A 16348-nucleotide genomic window follows, 5' to 3' on the forward strand; every position below is an offset into this window, starting at 1 on the left:
CATAAAACATAAGTATCACATACTTGATAACAAATAGTGTTGTTCATTTCATTTAAAAGTTTTAGACAGTTTTGGATTTTAATCTGTCCATGCCTAGTTTTTTGGTAAGTGGAATGAACATTTTGAAAATGACAATTATGATCACATATTTACTTACAGAGCTTTGTTGGAGGCTTTGACCACTGGCAGCAGCCTCAGAAGAGCCTCCTCTGAAGCAGAGTATTTCTTCAGGTCAAACACATCCAGATCTTCTTCTGATGACAGTAAGATGAAGACCAGAGCTGACCACTGAGCAGGAGACAGTTCATCTGTGGAGAGACGTCCTGATCTCAGGGACTGTTGGATCTCCTCCACTAGAGAACGATCATTCAGTTCATTCAGACAGTGGAACAGATTGATGCTTTTCTCTGCAGACAGATTCTCACTGAGCTTCTTCTTGATGTACTTGACTGTTTCCTGATTGGTCTGTGAGCTACTTCCTGTCTGTGTCAGCAGACCTCGTAGGAGAGTCTGATTGGTCTGCAGTGAAAGACCCAGGAGGAAGCGGAGGAACAAGTCCAGGTGTCCATTTGGACTCTGTAAGGCCTTGTCCACAGCACTCTGGTGGAGAGATTGTGGTGAATTTGTTTTGCTGAATAATTTATACCACCAGGAGGTTGGTTGATATTCTTTCAGCAGATTGAGTCCAGAGTTGATGAAGGTCAGATGGACATGAAGAGCAGCCAGAAACTCCTGAACACTCAGATGGATGAAGCAGAACACCTTGTCCTGGTACAGTCCTCTCTCCTCTTTAAAGATCTGTGTGAACACTCCTGAGTACACTGAGGCTGCTCTGATATCGATGCCACACTCTGTCAGGTCTGATTCATAGAAGATCAGGTTTCCTTTCTGCAGCTGATCAAAAGCCAGTTTTCCCAGAGACTCCATCATCTTCCTGCTCTCTGGACTCCAGTGTGGATCTGTCTCAGCTCCTCCATCATACTTGACCTTCTTCACTTTGGCCTGAACCACCAGGAAGTGGATGTACATCTCAGTCAGGGTCTTGGGCAGCTGTCCTCCCTCTCTGGTTTCCAGCACATCCTCCAGAACAGTAGCAGTGATCCAGCAGAAGACTGGGATGTGACACATGATGTGGAGGCTTCGTGATGTCTTGATGTGGGAGATGATCCTGCTGGCCTGCTCCTCATCTCTGAATCTCTTCCTGAAGTACTCCTCCTTCTGTGGGTCAGTGAACCCTCTGACCTCTGTCACCATGCCGACACAGTCAGGAGGGATCTGATTGGCTGCTGCAGGTCGTGTGGTTATCCAGAGGCGAGCAGAGGGAAGCAGTTTCCCCCTGATGAGGTTTATCAGCAGCACATCCACTGAGGTGGACTTTCTAGGGTCAGTTAGGATTGTAGTTTTGTGGAAGTCCAGAGGAAGTCGACACTCATCCAGACCATCAAAGATGAACACAACCTGGAAGTCTTCAAAGCTGCAGATTCCTGCTTCTTTGGTTTCAGTAAAGAAGTGATGAACAAGTCCCACCAAGCTGAACTTTTCCTCTTTCAGCACATTCAGCTCTCTGAAAGTGAATGGAAATATGAACTGGATGTCCTGGTTGGCTTTGTCTTCAGCCCAGTCCAGGCTGTATTTCTGTGTTAAGACTGTTTTCCCAATGCCAGCCACTCCCTTTGTCAGCACTGTTCTGATTGGTTCATCTCTTCCAGGTGAGGCTTTAAAGATGTCTTCTTGTCTGATTGTTGTTTCTGGTCTGTCTGGTTTCCTGGATGCTGTTTCAATCTGTCTGACCTCATGTTCATCATTGACCTCTGCAGTCCCTCCCTCTGTGATGTAGAGCTCTGTGTAGATCTGATTCAGAAGGGTTGGGTTTCCTGCTTTAGCGATGCCCTCAAACACACACTGGAACTTCCTCTTCAAGACAGTCTTGATATCACGTTGTAAAGCTCCAATAAGGCATTCTAAGGGAAGAAAAAAAGAGAAAGATCTTTAATATTTGGTTAATTATGGTTAATATCTTAAGGCATTAGTAAATTTTCCAATTGTTATCAGCAGCTTAAATCTTTAGATAAATCCTCTTACTGCTCTGCAGACGGTCAGCCAGCTCATCCTGCTTCATTCTCCTCATGAAGTCCACTGTGATCTTCACAAATGCCTCTCTGCAACTCCTCTGCTCATCATCCTCTCTCTGACTCTCTAAGCATTCTGGGTAATCTGGACTTAGAACCTTCTGTAACTTCTTCAGCTCATTCTTCACAAAAGTGATGATGTTTTCCTTCAGTGTCTGGAACAGAATATTTTATGAATGACCGAATCAGACTGAAATCATGTTAGAGTCATTTTGTTGACATTGTTGTGCTTAGGATTGTAGACCTTGTTAAACTCCATGATTAAATATATTATTCTGTTTCTCTTGTATGTGTCTCTCCCTGTCTGTCTCTCCCTGTATGTGGAATGTTGGGGGAGGCTATTTAGCTATAGTTTTCAACTGCAGGCACATTCAATGTAAAGCTTCTAGTTTTATTCTCTGCTAAAGGATGTTCACTTCCTGCCTTGTATGACCCCCAGCAGAACCAGGCTCAGGGAGGGGCGGGGCCATCTACTGTGATTGGTTAGGGTAAGAAAAGGAAAACAGGATAAAGACATGCTGTGGAAGAGAGACTGAGGTTAATAACAGATATGATTCAATGCAGAGAGGTCTGTTAATACATAGTGAGTGAGAAAGGTGACTGGAAAGGAAAAACTCAATGCATCATGGGAATCCCCTGGCAGCCTACGTCTATTGCAGCACAACTAAGGGAGGATTCAGGGTCACCTGGTGCTGCCCTAAACATATGCTTTAGCAAAAAGGAAAGTTTTAAGCCTAATCTTAAAAGTAGAGATAGTGTCTGTCTCCCGAATCCAAACTGGAAGCTGGTTCCACAGAAGAGGGGCCTGAAAACTGAAGGCTCTCCCTCCTATTCTACTTTTAAATACTCTAGGAACAACAACTAAGCCTGCAGTGCGAGAGCGAAGTGCTCTAATGGGGTGATATGGTACTACAATGTCATTAAGATAAGATGGGGACTGATTATTTAAGACCTTGTATGTGAGGAGCAGGATTTTGAATTCAATTCTGGATTTAACAGGAAGCCAATGAAGGGAAGCCAAAACAGGAGAAATCTGCTCTCTCTTTCTAGTCCCCGTCAGTACTCTTGCTGCAGCATTTTGGATTTTTAGTAGTTTTTAGGGCTTCCTGATAATAATGAATTACAGTAGTCCAGCCTGGAAGTAATAAATGCATGAACTAGTTTTTCAGCGTCACTCTGAGAAAGGATATTTCTAATTTTAGAGATGTTGCACAAATGGAAGAAAGCAGTCTTACATATGTGTTTAATTTGTGCATTGAAGGACATGTCTTGGTCAAAAATGACTCCAAAGTTCCTCACAGTTTTACTGGAGGCCAAGGTAATGTCATCCAGAGTAAGAATCTGGTTGGATACCATATTTCTAAGACTTTCGGAGCCTAGTAAAATAACCTCAGTTTTATCTGAATTAAGGAGCAGAAAGTTAGAGGCCATCCAGGTCTTTAAGACATTCCTGCAGTTTAACTAATTGGTGTGTGTTATCTGGCTTCGTGGACAGATACAGTTGGGTGTCATCTGCATAACAGTGAAAATGTATGCCATGTCTTTTGATGATACTGCCTAAGGGAAACATGTATAAGGTAAAGAGAATTGGTCCTAGCACTGAACCCTGTGGAACTCCATAATTAACCTCAGTGTGTGAAGAGGACTCTCCATTTACATGCACAAACTGGAGTCTATTAGATAGATATGATACACCCACTGCAGCACAGTACCTGTAATACCTACAGCATGTTCTAATCGCTCTAATAGGATATTATGATCAACAGTATCGAACGCTGCACTGAGGTCTAGCAGGACAAGCACAGAGATGAGTCCACTGTCAGAGGCCATAAGAAGATCATTTGTAACCTTCACTAAAGCTGTTTCTGTGCTGTGATGAGCTCTGAAACCTGACTGAAACTCTTCAAATAAACCATTCCTCTGCAGATGATCTGTTAGCTGTTTGACAACTACTCTTTCAAGGATGTTTGATATAAAGGAAGGTTGGAGATTGGCCTATAATTAGCTAAGACTGCTGGGTCTAGAGATGGCTTTTTGAGTAAAGGTTTAACTACAGCTAGCTTGAAGGCCTGTGGTACATAGCTGATTATTAGAGGTTGATCATATGTAAGATTGACGCATTAACTAGAAAAATTTGCATTGCCTGCGAAAATGCTGTGTGGATGCTGTAAAGGTGAAGCTGTCTGCTGAAACTAGCTGAAGCTGCAAAAATTGCAAAAACTTTGCAAAAGCATAAGAACTTTGCAAAAACGTAATTACTTAGCAGAACTGCAATAACTTAGAGGAAACATAATATTTGGCAATAACATAGCAGAACTTAGCAGAAATATTATTACTTAGCAGAAACATGATAACTTCTAAGAAATACAAGAATTTAGGAGAGATACTATAAGATTGATTGATTGAATCTTTATTTTGAACATGTTGAAAAAGTACAACAAAATAGAATTAAAAGAGACAAATGTACGGTGGCCCCAAGAGACAAAGCACGTACAAACTCCAAAACACTTGCAAACTCCAAAACACTTGCAAACTCATAAAACACTTGCAAACTCAAAAACACTTGCAAAATCCAAAACACTTGCAAATTCCAAAACACTTGCAAATTCCAAAACACTTGCAAAATCCAAAAAACTTGCAAACTCCAAAACAATGCAATTTCAAAACACTTGCAAAATCCAAAACACTTGCAAACTCAAAAGCACAACGCAAGTGCTCCAGGACGCTAGGGGCAGTGTTGAGCTCGATTTGCAAAATAAAAGGCAAGTTTGTCTGTATGGGACGGTCTAGTCTCCGTCGCGCTTCCCAGGTTGCCTAGCAACCATGATACTAACCGCTGGAAACGTGTCATACAACTTTGTTTGACAGAAATGAAGGAGAACATATTTTGTTCATTTGTTTGTTTGTTTCTACAAGAGCTTTGTGTGATTTGATAAGTATCTGAGGCTGAGACCACAGGACAGTAAAACATGATTTTTGGGGTTCATTTCTGTACTGAACAGTCATTTAAGATTAGCTAGTAAATAAGAATTAGCCAATGTTGTTCATGAGACTAAAGTCATATCACTTTGGTAATGTAAATATAATATGGCCAATATTATAGTTATTATATTAATCATTATTAGCTATTACAGCAGTGAACATGAACTCTGTGTCAAATACTGAGCCTCAGTACAGATTCAAGTTGCAGTTATTTATGTCTTATCACCTTAAATCTTCACTCAAAGACAAGTGTCTTTGACAGTGTATATATAGGTGTATCATATATAAGAGACAAATGTTGTTCCTTCAGTATGTTGGCATTACTAAATTTGGCTCATTGCTTACATATATTTATAAAAAGAAAATGTACAAGCTGTGATAACTGTTTCTGATAAAATGAAGAGTAGACTGATATACTGAATATTCCTTTATTGGGTGAGAAAATCAGACCATGTCATAACTGCTGTAAGTCATACAGAATAGATATCAGAGCCTTAAACAGGCTGACTTCTGCTAAATGGGTCAAACTGGGCAGAAAGTCTACAAACACATAACATCCTTATAGAATATGATGTAACACTATAGATCAACTTAGCTCAGAATATATAAAGCATATAAACAATTACAGCAATATGATGCAACAAACACAGCAGTACTACTAATCCAAAATACTCAAAGCTTCATAGAACTGAAACCAACATTTATTTTTAGGTCCATTCTGCTGCTGATACATACTTTAGGTTTCTGAACATTAAACTTGTTGCTGCCTTTCATAGTGTGTAACTTGAAGGCCCTGAGTACTTTCTCCCACACTGAAAACACTGGGAGGATAAAATTATTTGAACATTACCTAATAAGACTGATTCAGCACAGACAGTTATATTAAACTTTCCTAGCAGTCCTTCACAAACAGGGAACAGTCTGTCTATTCTCTCCATCTGTCAGCTGCTACTGGCTCTTCCTCCTCCTCTTCCTCACACACTGCTGAGTTTGTCCTGGTGGATCATCAGGGCTGCAAAGCCTCACAGATGATGTGCAGCAGTGGGTCCCTCAGTCTGTCCTCACTCTGGACACTTGCAGTCGTCACACATGGAAATCAAATGTGTGATAAGCTGCAGGATTCAAACACAAGTGTAACTTATAAACACATGGTCATACTTTTATTCCACAATCAGAGAGAAAGAAACAGAGAGAGAGTGCAGGACAGACAGACAGGTGACAGTCTCAGGTTTACACACTGCTACACAACAGCACCAGAGAAGCAGGATTTAGTGTTTGTGTTATTACGAGTGTAAACAAGAAGAGTTCCAGATGGTGCAGTGGACACATGTGTGACTGCTGTGATTAAAGCATCTTTCTTTCAGCTTAACGAGTGAACCGTCAGCTCGTTCAAACACACGTTAAAGTCCGTTTGGCTCGACACCACCGAACAGAGGCAGCAATATAACACAGCTCACATTAACAGTGCAGTGGATCCTGCTTGTGCCGTGATGTTCAGGACTGCAAACCGAGCAGCATCACTGACTTTCAGCCTGTTGTGTTTGTGGATATACAGTGGGGCAAAAAAGTATTTAGTCAGCCACCGATTGTGCAAGTTCCCCCACTTAAAATGATGACAAAGGTCAGTAATTTGCACCAGAGGTACACGTCAACTGTGAGAGACAGAATGTGAAAAAAAAAATCCATGAATTCACATGGTAGGATTTGTAAAGAATTAATCCGTAAATCAGGGTGGAAAATAAGTATTTGGTCAATAACAAAAATACAACTCAGTACTTTATAACATAACCTTTGTTGGCAATAACAGAGGTCAAACGTTTACTATAGGTCTTTACCAGGTTTGCACACACAGTAGCTGGTATTTTGGCCCATTCCTCCATGCAGATCTTCTCGAGAGCAGTGATGTTTTGGGGCTGTCGCCGAGCAACACGGACTTTCAACTCCCGCCACAGATTTTCTATGGGGTTGAGGTCTGGAGACTGGCTAGGCCACTCCAGGACTTTCAAATGCTTCTTACGGAGCCACTCCTTTGTTGCCCGGGCGGTGTGTTTTGGATCATTGTCATGTTGGAAGACCCAGCCTCGTTTCATCTTCAAAGTTCTCACTGATGGAAGGAGGTTTTGGCTCAAAATCTCACGATACATGGCCCCATTCATTCTGTCCTTAACACGGATCAGTCGTCCTGTCCCCTTGGCAGAAAAACAGCCCCATAGCATGATGTTTCCACCCCCATGCTTCACAGTAGGTATGGTGTTCTTGGGATGCAACTCAGTATTCTTTGTCCTCCAAACACGACGAGTTGAGTTTATACCAAAAAGTTCTAGTTTGGTTTCATCTGACCACATGACATTCTCCCAATCCTCTGCTGTATCATCCATGTGCTCTCTGGCAAACTTCAGACGGGCCTGGACATGCACTGGCTTCAGCAGCGGAACACGTCTGGCACTGCGGGATTTGATTCCCTGCCGTTGTAGTGTGTTACTGATGGTGACCTTTGTTACTTTGGTCCCAGCTCTCTGCAGGTCATTCACCAGGTCCCCCCGTGTGGTTCTGGGATCTTTGCTCACCGTTCTCATGATCATTTTGACCCCACGGGATGAGATCTTGCGTGGAGCCCCAGATCGTGGGAGATTATCAGTGGTCTTGTATGTCTTCCGTTTTCTGATGATTGCTCCCACAGTTGATTTTTTCACACCAAGCTGCTTGCCTATTGTAGATTCACTCTTCCCAGTCTGGTGCAGGTCTACAATACTTTTCCTGGTGTCCTTCGAAAGCTCTTTGGTCTTGGCCATGGCGGAGTTTGGAGTCTGACTGTTTGAGGCTGTGGACAGGTCGAAATACTTATTTTCCACCCTAATTTACGAATTAATTCTTTACAAATCCTACCATGTGAATTCGTGGATTTTTTTTTTTCACATTCTGTCTCTCACAGTTGAAGTGTACCTCTGGTGCAAATTACTGACCTCTGTCATCATTTTAAGTGGGGGAACTTGCACAATCGGTGGCTGACTAAATACTTTTTTGCCCCACTGTATGACTGACTTTGATTATCCATAAAATCATCACATTCTCTGTAAGATTAAAGTCAACTATTGAACGGCGTATATTTTGAAGTAAAGGCTTTAAAACCAAGTTAGTACAAACATCGCTAATGTCACATAACTTTCCCGACATGTGCCCAACAGTAATGTTTTAATGTTCTTCATTATAAAAACATTTGCACATAAATAAGTGACATAATATTCAGTACTTACTTCTGAAAGTTTACTCTTCGGTGGCTCCGCTTCCGCCGTTTTTTTTCGGCAAAATTATCCACACCACCGCCGCGCTATGAAATCTGGGTTATATTGCGCCCATCCTTAAAATTCAGGGAAATTAAGGACGCATTTGAGGGCCGCATTTCGAGCAGGCTTTGAATTGGGACAGCCTTCGTCGTGTTGCTGTGTCGTAATCGGCCTTAAAATGCGGCCTTTAAGGCTGCAGACCCTGAATTGGGATACAGCCCAAATCTGGTCATGGGTACTTCCTGGCTTGTGTAGTTACTAGGTAACAAAAGCTCAACACTGCCCCTAGCATCCTGGAGCACTTCCGTTGTGTTTTGGAGTTTGCAAGTGTTTTGGAGTTTGCAAGTGTTTTGGAGTTTGCAAGTGTTTTGGAGTTTGTACGTGCTTTGTCTCTAGGGGCCACCGTACAAATGAACAAAGCAAAACAAAAGGAAAACGAGCAACCACAACTCCAAATAACTTTCATGTTCAAAAAGGAGCAGGAAGAACCATAAGCTTATTTAATCCCACCCCTTTTCCACTATCTAGTATCAATAGACTACAGAAATACCTCCTTGCAATTACATTATATGTTATGTGTATTTTTTTTTTTTATATATACATATATGTTTCTATCTATCCATACATACGTATATACACATACGCACATATACACATTTTCAATAACCCCATTAACACCTCAAGGATACACAACCTACAAATATATATATATATATATACACCCATACCAACATACCCGTGCACCCGCACACACATGAAAATATTAGACAAGAACACCCTATCAAATCTCTACCTTTTCCCTTTACCTTGTAAAAACCGTATCCTTAAACCGCTTTTTAAACTGTGCCATGCTCGGACATGGCTATAACAGACATACTATATTTAGCCAGAAATACTTAAACATTACACAAATACTATTATTTAGGAATCATAGTACAACATAGCAGAAATACTGTGATTCAGCAGAAATACTGTGATTTACCAGAAATACTGGTATGTACCATGAATATTGTAATTTAGCAGAAAAACTATGTTTTAGCAAATATACGACGTTTTAGTAGAAATACTATAATTTAGCAGGAATACTATCATTTTGCAGAAATACTATATGATAGCAGATATGTGTGCCTGTATGTTTCTAGGTCAGTCAAACAGCCTGGAGCTGCTCAATTTGAATCCACCAATCAGAGAGGCTGCGTCTTTCCCCTCCTAAACTGCTGCGTCTGCTGAAGCCCTTTACACACACAGAGAGAGGCAGGCTTTTTGCAGTCGATTTCTACCATTGATGATTGCCCTCGAACAAATGGCCATAATTTCCTAACCACAGGGGCTAGAACGCCTATTCTTAGACCGTTTTGTTCAGAAGAGATCGGGGAATCTTGGGGGAATCAACAATTGGATGGCTGGGAAGCCGTCCAGGCCCCGATATGTAAATTTGAAGGTGCCAGCCCTCAAAGACGATTGGCTGGCTGGGAAATACTATGGTTTAGCAGAAATTGTATGATTTGGAAGAAATACTATGATCTGTTACACACACACACAGGCACTAGTGATGTGCGATACCACTCACTTCCTTTCCAATCTAATACCAAGTAAAAATCAGGGTGGTATCGACGATACTGATCTAATACCGATACTTTATACAAAAGGAGAAATATTATATGATAGGAGAAATACTATGATTTAGCAGATGGGAAATCTTCAAGTGTTGACCATTTATAATTAAAATGTGAATTATTAAAGATATATGACTTGTAATGTACCATAGCTGAGTAGAGGCGAAGGAAAAACTGCCCTGACTTGCCCTCAAACAACGTTTTGTAAGTCTAAACCTATATGGAGCATCGATATCATTCTTTCACCGTAAGATAAAGCAGGCTTTGGTGAACAGTCATGGAAGTTTTCATTGTTCTCTGGTAATCCATCAAAAAGATATGATGAGAGAAAAAGTGCTTCATTTCCAGAGTTTGAAATCAGAAAAAATCTAAGCGTGGGACGAATTTCTTACCCTCAAACAAACGTAATTCATGGCCAAATGGTAATAGGTGATAAAATACTTCTTGAATTGTGAGCGTCAGGAGTGTCTGAAGGTATACTGGCACAAGACTCATGTACTAACTTGGCTTCGTTAAGGACATATGACGATTCGAAAATGCGTCCCATTAGAGAATTCCATTGCTGATTTCAAGCAAAGTCTCCATTGACTTTCTATGGTGAGTTTTCAGACTTTGTGTTGCTCTTAGGAGATTTGCCAAATATTTGTAACTCCCACAAAATGATAGTGGCATTCTCTGAAAGCCAACAAAAATACCTATGTTTTGATGTATAATTTGTGGGGGTTGAGTAAAACTTGAGCGAGTAGGAAGAAGTTGTTCGGACATGAAGAAAAGATTCAGAAAGGTCCAATGGCCCACTCAAAGCCAACTGCATAGCAACCATAACAACGTATGTATTTTCTGAAAAATCACAATGATGCAACTGAAAACTTAAGGAGGGATAAGATTAAAATCGTAGAAAATATGAAAAAGCTGAATTACAAATAAATAGTCCAATAATTTGAGAACCTTTTGAAAATTTGACTGTTGTCTCTATGAGAAAGTATGAGGAAGTAGTGAAGTTTCAAAAACAAGCAAGTTTTAGCGGAATTGTGGAAGTTTCCCATTCATTTCAATGGGACAAAAAAAGGAAGAAAGATTAATATTTTAACAAGTATAATAGAAATAAGTACCAAAAGATATAGCTGGAATGAGCAAAAAATAGCAGAAAATTGTGAAATTTGAATGGTGAAAATCAGAAAAAAATTGTGGAAGTCCAAAAAACGTACGGAAGCAACTAGAATACTAAAGTTTAAAGAATAAAGTGAAACAGGAACTCAATAGTGTGCCTATGCCTTACAGCATCCACACAATTAATGGCAGGACTAAATGAATATCAATGGTACTGAGTAGCTGTAGCTAATATTACATCTGTGGGATGATTATTAGTAATTTTTTCTCTAATGTTTAAAAATTTATTTGTAAAGAAGTTCATGAAGACATTACTAGTTAACGTTAAAGGGATGGTTGGCTCAATAGAGCTCTGAGTTTTTGTCAGCCTGGCTAGAGTGCTGAAGAGTGCTGGGGTTGTTCTTATTTTCTTCAATCAGTGTCAAATACTAAGATGTTCTGGCTTTGCAGAGGGCTTTCTTATAAAGCAACAAACTATTTCTCCAGGCTAAATGATGATCCTCTAAATTTTTGACATGCCATTTCCTCTCCAGCTTACAAGATATCTGCTTTAGGCTACGTGTTTGAGAATTATACCACGGAGTCAGGTACTTCTGATTTGAGACCTTAGTTTTCACAGGAGCTACAGTATCCAGAGTTGTACGTATTTCCATAGAATAACTGTTATTTATATTACTGCATTCAGTGAGTCTCATTCTCTTGTGCAGCTGAATTTTGTTGTGTACTTTTTGTTACTATGACAATAAACAGCAAAAGTAGTTGTTATACATGTACAGACCGTAAATATGCAGTCCAGGTGTGTTTGATTCTGCTGGGTAGACCGATCAATGGGAACATTTGAGCTCTCCTGGTCCACTCTGTGGAGGAATGATGAAGAATTGGTTCAAGCACAAACTCAGAAGCCTCACCTGTGAAGTGTTCACTAGTCCCGTGGATTTCCACTAAGAATAAACAGCTCAGTTTAGTGTTTTTCTTTGAGTTTCAGTGTTGTGCTGAGCATAAAACCTCAGAGAAAGTTTTTAAAGCTCTAAACTGCATCTCCAATAGAAAATGTATCCCTTACAATCGGGACCTCAGGCTCCTGATACCTTTGACATAAAGCTGAATTCCAATCAGAATCATCGCAAGTCCCGTTAAAAGAATTCTTCCAAAAGAAGAGCAAAAATATACTACTTTTTAGGATTAATAGCTGTGTAAATCAGCTCAACAACACTTCAGATGGAATACATGATTCTGGTGTTTAAACATCAACATCATCCTTTCGTACTTGACTATAGAGGCACTAACTAATTATGGTTCTGCTGTTTCCTGGTAGTAAGTCTTTTTGAACATCTGAGTAAAAGTGAAATCTGTGCAACAAAGTTAGTGTTACCTCCTCTAACTTCCTCCAGCATACAGCATAACATGACTGATGGAAGAAAACATGAGCACGAAAACTTCCTGTTTGCTGAAGTAGATTTTCAGTTGTTTAGAAACCAGAAGCTTGTTTTTAAGAGACAGTTTAAATGAGACTTAGGTAATGACATGTTTGCAACTTATATCCAACAATCAGGGCTGGGCCATATTATACCGTTCACGGTAATACCGGTATAATGACGGGCAACGATAAGAAAATGAAATATCGCTATAGAAAATGGGTAAAACACGCATGCGCAGTGCCTTTGTTTTCATACACACATAGCAGAAAATGTATGGTGGCGACGCAGAATAAGAAGGGCGAAAGCGGATCGTTGAATGAAACAGATGAACCAGAACTGGTTTGTAAAAATGCTGCAACTGGAACTGATTTAGCTTTCATCCATCAGATACACAACAAAGCACTATTTTTGGTAGAGCATGCCAGCGGGCCGTCGTTATTACCGTGTTTTTTTGGAAAATACGGCACACTTAAAATCAATCCTTTGATTTTTCTGAAAATCGACAGTGCCCCTTATAACCCCGTGTTCTATAAGTATGAAATCTAGTTGTGTTTACTGACCTCGAAACGATTTTATGTGCACGGCACTCAAAAATCTGTCAAATGTTTCAGTACGACTTTGCTAAGCTACGAACCCGCAACGCTTGATGGATTGTCGGAGCATTACAGGTATCGTAGGGAGGAACCTCGCGGAGTGATACGTACTGTGCTTCAACGTAATATTACCGTATTGTGTGTGTGGCAGGATGAATGTTATCCTTCGGTCCAACCCACTTTCAGCCTGGCACATTACGGGGCGCTGTTATAAATAGTGGCCATTTGAGTGTCCCTGGGTCGCTTGCCTGTGATCTCCTTTTTGGTCACCTGACTTCCCTTTGGTGTGGTAGAGATCATTTGCGGGTTACTCTTCTGAAGCCTCCATCGTGGCTGGTCGTAGCTATAGAAGCCTCCTCTGAGCTATTCTGCTTACGTTCTATGACACGGCTTACTTGGAAGTGTGGGCCTTAGTTTTGCGCCAAGCTACGCGAACTGAAGTGCTGCTGCTTTGCCTTGCTGTGCTTTTACCGTCTGTTCCCGTTGCGAGATTTCTTTCCCTGCTGCTGTCAGCTTTTACAGTGGACGTCGGCGTGGACAACGGCCATATGCACGCCGGTTATCGGAGTCAGCTGGCGTGCATATTGATTGACTGTTAACTTGTCGTCGTGTGGACGGCAAGTTGGAGCAGTACGGCGATTCCGTTTGCTCTAGATTTTAGAGTTTTATCCAGATTGTATGTTGTTTTATTGTTTTTGATTTGTAGTTTGGATTTTTGTTACACCACTGCTGGGAGGCCCTTTTTCTAGCTGTAGATCACCAGTGTGGTCCTGCAGTTGGGTTATCCCCCGGCGCTACACATTAGTTTGTTGTAATATATTAAAATTTTCTTTGTTTCTTTTATTCAGATGCGGAGTGCCGACGTGGAGGAGACTAGGGTGCCTTGGTGGTGGGATCCCTTGAGTGTACACACCTGCCTTGTCTAGTTTATTAGTGTGAGTGTGTGATAGTGTGCTGCACTTGTGTTTTGGTGTGTTTTCTTTCTTTAGTTTGTGTGTGGCATCCCTGCCCCTCCACTGGTAAGCCTCAGCTGTGAATACCTTTTTAAGCATATTTGTACTTGAATATTTATGATTGTGCTTTTATATGGTGTTTTAAATAATTATTAATAAATTGTCAATTTGTTTATCATTGAACCTCGTCTCTGGACTGAGTATAGCGAACCTAAGTGCCTTTTTGGTGATTTAGTGTTACTTTCAGTATTCTCTGGGTGAAATTCCCAGGGTGGCGTTGTCTTTTAAAACTGCAAAGAGTATTTACTTTATTTCTACCTCATCCTGCCACATGTGTGTATAACCTCTTTGTAAGTTTTGTGGATATTATACATGGTTATGCTGAGGATATGTCGGCTAGTTTCCACTGGAAATACCTTTTGGTTAAACTGTCATCAAGGAATTTGCATTTGGATTGTAAATTTTTTATATAACTTTAATGCAAAAACAGCTGCTTGTTTAAGTGAAAATACATTGATGGGGTTCTTTTGCACTAATAAAGTTGTGGAGTTGTAAAGTATTCTGTCTAGTGTCAGTTATATCGTTATCGCAAATTTTCAAATGTATATCGTGATAAATATTTTTAGTCATATCGTCCTGCTCTACCAACAACATCAAAGATTTAAATCAAAGAGTACCAGCAGCTCACCTCTCTGCAGCAGACACAGGCTGGACTTTTACATCAATGGGTTCACCTTTAGACGCATCATTCTGTAAGGACACAGAGCTGGGTCCAGGTTCACCAGGTCTCTCATGGATGCTGTTAGACATAGAAGACAAGAATAAAGGTCTTCCTTTGACCCTGAGGGTCCATCGGGGTTGGTTAAGCGCACTGCTCAAGTTATCCAGAACTGGGGCAGAACTGCACATATTGTGTTTCTTGCTCTCTGAGAAACTGGACGAGTTCTGCTAAGGAATCATCTGTACTGCATAAATTAACCATTTCAGACATTCACACAGTGATGATACTGTCTGCTGTTTGGGATCAAACATGTTTCCTCTTACTTTCCTCAGAGCTTTTATGGTTTCATATCATGATTCGGTGCTTGACATGTCTTCATCTTCTGGGAACCCAAATAACATAAAGACATGGGTTAGTTCAGCTAACTCCACTCTGCACCAGTTACTTAAATACAGCTGAAGAAATGTTCAAGCCTACCATTAGTTTATCCTAACACGTGGTTTCAAACTAAAATAAAAATTAAACTTTTGAGAACAATGATTAATGATGATGATACTGGCTTTCAGCTAAAGTCTACAGGTATAGATGTCTCTTAGTGAAGTGCCAATTGCCCGCTCTGCCGCCCTCACCACTCGCTGCAGTTTTCTCTTGTCTTCCACTGTACAACAGTTAAACCAAGCTGTAGAGGAGTAGGTCAGAAGACCCCCGAAGAACTTAAAACCTTCTACCCTTTCTACCTCCTCTCCGTCAATGTAGAGTGTAGAATGCTCAGACCGCCTTTATAGTATAGTATTGCCTTTATAGACTTCTCCTGAAGTCTATTACCATCTCCTTGGTCTTGGCTGTGTTCAGATGCAGGTTGTTGTTCTCACACCATTGCTTCAGATGCTGAACCTCCTCTCTGTAGGCTGAATCATCATTGTTGTAAGCTGGATTTGATCTAAGTAGAGGTCTCATTAAATTTAATTTGTAAAGGGGAAAAAATGCAGCAGCTGCTGCAGCTATTTACTGTCAGACCTCCAGCAGCCTGCTACACAAACCTGAATAACCTGGTGGGATTCTGGACAAAAAATAAAATAAATACATGTCATTTTACAGTAAAAAATCTAGTTTTGGTCACACAGTCAATATAAATAGTGATGACTGAAGCTTACACTATAAATGCTTTATGAAGTGGGTCTATTATCAATGTGAGAAATGATGTTCTGATGAGAAATACTTATTTGTGATTTGGACATGTGACAGCTGCTTTAGTGCAGAATTTTAAATTTGTGGACCCAGACTGATAGAAACTCTCAACATTTACTAACGTACAATCTGAGTTTTATAGCAATTCATTCTTTTTAAACCACTGTTACATAATTTTAAACCAGATATCAGGAACAATGGTCTGATAGTGTCACATCAGTTCTGTTTGTTTCACCTATTAACAGCAGATAGAGAACAGTCTGAAGGTATTTCACACTGCACCAGCAGTTTGTATTTGTATTTTTAAAAAAGTTTTTACCGAACTGTAAACTGAGGTCTGAGTGAGCCAATATG

At 40.5% G+C, this 16348-nt stretch overlaps 1 pseudogene across 1 annotated transcript in view; it reads right to left on the reverse strand.

Annotated features, from left to right (window-relative positions):
• Positions 1–16348, reverse strand: part of LOC309703016 — a 55490-nt pseudogene that overhangs the window by 29009 nt on the left and 10133 nt on the right. The window contains exons 5-7 of the transcript XR_014280712.1: positions 11900–11978; positions 2221–2284; positions 158–1961 (exon numbers count right to left, since the gene is read on the reverse strand). The product of XR_014280712.1 is annotated as an uncharacterized misc_RNA (transcript). The remainder of the gene's footprint in view (positions 1–157; positions 1962–2220; positions 2285–11899; positions 11979–16348) is intronic.

The sequence above is a fragment of the Aulonocara stuartgranti genome (assembly GCF_965226115.1).
Source record: "Aulonocara stuartgranti genome assembly, chromosome: 3".
Taxonomy (NCBI): domain Eukaryota; kingdom Metazoa; phylum Chordata; class Actinopteri; order Cichliformes; family Cichlidae; genus Aulonocara; species Aulonocara stuartgranti.